Source organism: Chelmon rostratus, chromosome 13, assembly GCF_017976325.1.
Source record: "Chelmon rostratus isolate fCheRos1 chromosome 13, fCheRos1.pri, whole genome shotgun sequence".
Classification (NCBI taxonomy): Eukaryota; Metazoa; Chordata; class Actinopteri; order Chaetodontiformes; family Chaetodontidae; genus Chelmon; species Chelmon rostratus.
In genome coordinates, this window is record NC_055670.1 from 9,105,683 (window position 1) to 9,111,701 (window position 6,019).

The following is a 6,019-nucleotide window of genomic DNA, read 5'->3' on the forward strand; positions in this document are numbered from 1 at the left end:
CAGTAACAGCTCTGTGGAAAAGCAGGAAGGAGGAGGGGAGGGTAAGTCTGCTCTCCCTAACACATCTCTAATTAGAGCTCACAGTCAGTCATTACTGATGTAATAGGGTGTAACACTAATGGCTATCAGGCAAGCCCCCACAAACAACAGAGGGGGGTTCTTGTAAGGTGAGAGGAGCAGAAAATTTATGGAGGAGGAAAAGAAAAAAAAATTTGAGATTGTGGTGAGGAGAGGAGGTGAAATGGAAAGTTGGGAGGGAGGGGGTCAAGGAGTGAGGAGAGTGATTAGGGGAAAGTGCGCCAAGCAGCAGAGAAGGTTTTTAAGTACAGCAGTCAGACAAGGTCAGGGCCCATTAATGGAAAATCTCTCTTTGATGACAGTGAAATCTGTCATGCTGGACACCGTCCACATGCAGAGACCGACAAGACAAAAAATGGACGAGAATTAAGTTGGCGCGAGGAGCCGGGCGGTTCAGGGGAGGCAGACGACAGAAAGAGAGCCTGACTGAGTGCGAGGGAGGAAGGCAGGTCCACAGGCTCCTAGTTAACCACATTGGCCACCTTAGACCTTGTCAGCACCGATGCACTCTGCAGCCCATTCATCGGGCGATGCATGTTTCTACACTTTTCGGTACTAAATTGCAGTGGCTGCGGCAAAACAGAGTGACGGAGGTGAAGATCAGGAAGGTGGATGACAGGAAGTCAATGTTGTGGAGGAAAGAAAAGTGAGATCCTTGTAAAGAGAGCCACGAGTTCTCCTCGCCGCCTCTGTTTTAGGGGAAAAGACTGCGTAGCTTTTCGTCATAAAATGAGATTTAGATAACTTTTATTTGAATGTTTACCGGGATGAATGATATTATTTTGTAATGATATATAGTTTAAAATGTCCTTATTTATGAGATGGAAAATAAATGACACGATGCACGTAGCCTGTTATTGTAAAGTGATGTTTGTTGAGTTCTGTTCTACTTTTCCTGACAGTCATTAATTGAAACAAATAGACAGAGGTATGATATGACGGTTATCCAGCCTGAGCCCTTTATGGAGAACAAATTGTTCTATACTGGTATACTGGTAATTTCCTTCGCATACACTGTGATTCTTTATGCATCTTTTTGTGATTGGTTTATAATTTTAATATTGAAACATATTTTCTTACTACTTTTTTGCTGATAATTTACAACAGGTGTGATATGTCATGTGCTTGTAATATGCATTTAGCATATATGATGGCTACCTAGCCTGAGGACTGTATGTATTAATCAGTGTACATGCTTAATTTGAAATGTATTTACTTGCTAGAATTTCACTCACTGCAATATGTGTGGTATATCACGTGCATTATGGGTATTTAAGATGGCGAATCTGTATTTACTGTATTAGAAGTTTGAGGCGGAGCCTTGTGTTCAAAATGTGATGCCATTATAATCCTTTTCGAATGGCGATAATGCAGAAACTTGTCACCAGTTAACCCTAACAGTAACCGGTGTGATGTCAGGTTGTCAGAGGTGGAGTGTGCAGGAAAAGGGACATTAATGATTTATTTCCCAAACAGTACAGTTGCTCGTGGTAAATTGGTGTATTGGATTTCACACCAACAAGACTCAAACTGCAGTTATGTGGTTTACACTTGCATTTACTTAAGCACTAATAAGCCGTTTGAGAAAACAATCTCACCACAAGGTCCATTTAGTGGCAGTCCCGGGGCTTTCATCATGAGATCGTCATCAGCAGATGCTGTTTGCCCAGTTCTCATGGAACTGTAGAGGTTCATATTTCAATTTAGGATTTCTCATCCATGTTGTCTGACACACTTTCACCAAACATTCAAATAAGAATTTTGCAAAATGGTTTAAAAATACTGTACACACCCGTACATCAAAAATGTGATTGGTTGCTTTTTTATATTTTGGTCTGACAATAAAGTTATTCTTTAATCTACAAATCTTGCTGGACTTTTTGCTCCCCGAGGTCATGATCATAGAAAGCTAAATCAAATGAACAAAATAGGAATTACTAGCTAATTTTCACATTAGTGTGCACAAATAGAGTTTTGTCCAATCTCTCTTTTAATTTCAGCAAGCTGTATGCAAAGCAGTGTTCCTATACACAAACCTATTTTAGAACGGGTGACAACAAAGCAAGCTGTTGGCTTGTGTTAAAGGCTTTTTAAAGGTGGCATCGTCACCAGGCACGATCCACAACTTCTGACAACGGAAAACCAAAAAATTGCCTGTTCAGCCAAGTTCAGCCGCACCATGCAGTGGAAGGACAATACAGTTTATCATGAATTTACATAAGCATACGTCACATCGGAGCACGCTGTGCGAACCAGCTGTCAAACACCAAATGCAACATCTTATGCTTTCTTTCTCTCAGTTAAAGAAGGATTTGGTTCCTAGTTTGCTACTATTCCAGCAGGATGTGGAGCTGAACCTTCAGGAATATTCTACGCTGTAACCTATTATGTAGCTTTCCTAACAACAATGGCAGCAGTTTGGCCTTTGAGGGAGCTGCAGGACTTCGGGGGGGGGGGGGGGGGGGGGGGCTGAACTCAGCCTTGAAAGTGTGTTTGAGTGTGTGTGTGTGTGTGAGACTTGGTTGGAGGGGGCTCCTCAGTTGCCTAACTGTAGTCCCTCATCCAGAATTTGAAATAAGGTCATCGTCCCCGGGAGGCCCCAAGTCAAAGCCTCTCTTCCTCACCTGCCCTTTAACTCTCCTCATCTCCTCCTTTTCTTAATTTAACTCTTCACCTGGGCCCCACGATTCCTCCTTTCCTTTTACTTCCTTATCTTCCACTCTATTTCTTTTTTGTTTACATTGTAACAGCCTTCACCTCTCGCATGTTTCACGATAAACACTTCCCAAAGAGAGTATGAGCACCAAAGAAGAAGGACTTAGCAATGACACAGCCTCTTCACTTGTCCTTATATTAAACATTGTGTTTTACTTCAACAGTTGGAGCTCATTTGTGTTTGTTTTTGTCTCGTCTCCTGCAAAAAAAAAGAAGCATCCAGTAATGCCATTGGGCCTTAAAACAGTAATTTGATTGGAGAAATGAATTTTATGGATTAGCAAAACAATAAAGACAGAAATGGCATCATTAGTAGATAAGGCAGGTAATAAGTGTGTTAAAGCCCGTGGTCTGTGTGTGTGTGTGTATGTGTGCGTCTGGAGCAGCACAGATGCATATCCAATAGGACGCAGAGTGAGCAGGACAATAACACGCGATTCTTATGCTAATCAAGGAGGCCATTAATGTTTACATTCAAAATCAGGCCTTCCAGAGAAATACATTCACTCCCTGTTAAACTAGGATAATTAGTTCCCTCTTAAACCCATATTCCATTAACTCAGGTGAATCCATCTGAGTTTCATCAAATTTCTGCTTCATTTCGCATGATAATGCAATTTAAAAGCAAATGACATATTCAGACGACTCGCAGAGGAGAGTCCCAATGAGAAAATAATATGTGTAAAAAAGCTTTTTGCTCTGTTTTCCACGTATCTGTAAATATTTAAAAGTGTTTCCCATAATTCAGTGTGACTGATTTATGCATAAATTAAATCTTTAACTGTAAACAGCTTATTGGAGATTAGCGACTGATGTATTAAAAGCTCCCTGCTGGTTTTTTGCACACTTTGTATACATGACACCTTGTATTACAATGTCACTGTGATGCTGTAAGGGTGGCACTATGTGAATTCCCTCATTTGAAGAGCATACATCGACAGAGAGACCCCCAAATCGGCATCTTGTGTTTCAATGTTTTCGCTACAAGGGGAAGGGAGGAAATGCGGATGCAAAGGTCTATTGATCCACATACGTGCATGCACAGGCATATGAATGTACACACCAAGCCGAGAAATGGGAGTCTGGGCACTTTTTCAGCATAATAGTTCAGCAGCATTCAGAATTCAGAGCCTTCCAACTTTGCCGCACCAAAACATAAAAGCCCAAACTTGGCTTGAGCAAGTCACTTTTCCCATGGTGTGTTAGTGAGTGTGCGTCGTGTGCATGTGTGGCAGTGTACATTTACTTCACAAAAAAACCCTCTAAAAAGATCAAAATGCGCCTCATTTTCTCTCTCATATTTTACCCTTCATGCTGTATCTGTGTTTTTCTATATTCCTTCACAACACAGACATTTACTGTGCTTAAAACACTTATGATTTATATAGGTAGGTAGCTTCACATCTTGCTCTTACACGCACACACACACATACACACACTGTAATGGATAGGAGCTGGCTGAGGGCGTCTGTCAGGGGCGACTGTTCTAATCAGAGCAGTGGGGAGAGAGATAAAGGAGAAAATAATGAGTGTGGCATCAGGCCTTTCATAGCGCAACAAAAGGCCACGGGATCAGATAGACAGACACAATGTGGAGAGGAGAGGAAGAGAGGGAGGAGAGAGGGAGAGAGAGGGAGGGATGGGAGGAGGCAGGGTGGGGAGAGAGAGAGAGAGAGAGAGAGAGGGATGGAATGGGTCTGCTAATAAGCCTTCTTGCACTGTAGGTGATGTGGGCAACAGTAGGCAACATTATGAAATGCAAGCTTATGTCTGGCTTCACTTGAAGGATGCCTCTGAGTGGGGCGGATGGAAGTTTCTATGACAACATCAGTCATTTCAGCACAGAGTAGTCCTTCAGCGGGAGCTGATTATAAATGCATTTTCCCGTACACATCCTTCCATTTTCTGTCTCAAAATACTTTGTCGGCCTCGTGCCCTCTTTCTTCCTGCTGATTAGTGCCGCTTCATTTACTGTGTGTGTGATAATTTCCAGTCATCCTTTGATTATTAATGCTTAATTTACCCAGATTACACTCCTTTGATTATTAATGCCTAATTTAGCCTGATGACTCCAATCATTAGACAGCGCCCGAACTGAAAGCAAACAACCTTAGTGGTCTTCCAATGTACCGATACAGCCTCTTCTACAGATAATGATACTGTTCAGAGGAGCCAGCGGGCCTGCGAGTGTTAAGTCAGTGCCCACGTTTTTACCCAAACTCCCATCAAACTTTAAAGTGAAAAGAAATACTAATTAGAAACTGCAAGCTAGGAGAAATGAGCAGGCAGACTCAGAACAGAAAATCCTATTCACAGACTTAATGAGCTTGTCGAAGCTGAATAATTGATTTCTAATTCTAGCCTGCAGCTGTTGACCCAACCAGGGAGTGTTTTGAATGGAGCTGAAATATGTTGCGCTCTGACTTGGCACTGTTGGCTTTCTAGTAAGAGAACCATTACCAAACGGCCTGGTGTCTACCTCACACTTAACGGTTTTATTTAGACTCGGACAAAGTTTTCCCGTTTAATTACACGACTCTGGTGCAAAAAAAACACACAAAATCGGACTCTGCCTTTGAAATTCATCACAGGTAATTCCCTTGACAACTTAATCCTCCTTCAGATCTTGTTTAATATTTTAGACAGGACACAGTTTAATAAAAGGCTGCTTGATTCTGAGCTGCGAAAGCCCAGTGAGGTAAACTCTCCCAGCGTATAAAGCGTTGGGAACCACAGTCCATATCAGATTGTAGGTGTTTTATGTTTCGTTCATTTGCTGCGGAGTGATTCTTTGTTGCCCTGTGTGGACGATCATATCCTGGGGGCTCTGGGGCAGGAGCAGCACAGAGCACCCTGTGTGTGAACCACAGCCGCCCAGCGTCCCTGTAAGATGACCTCACGGAAAATAGTCCTAATTATTGCCGTGACAGCCCATGCTATCATATTCTGCCAGATCAGTCACTACATAGGAGAGGGGGGGGCGGGGGGGGAGAAAAATTAACAGAAATATATACCACCGTGCCACCAACCCCCCCCTAAACTGAGCCTATTTATTTTTAATACCCTAATCAGCAGGTCCCAAAGGGGGCTTGGCTCTCACTCACCCGCACAGACAGACACAGGTGAGTACAGGTAAGGCAGCAGAGAGAGGAGGAGCGGAGACGCTGGGTGAGGCTTGAACCGGAGTTTTGATCAACAAATAGAAAGTTAGCACTCTCATGGTGCA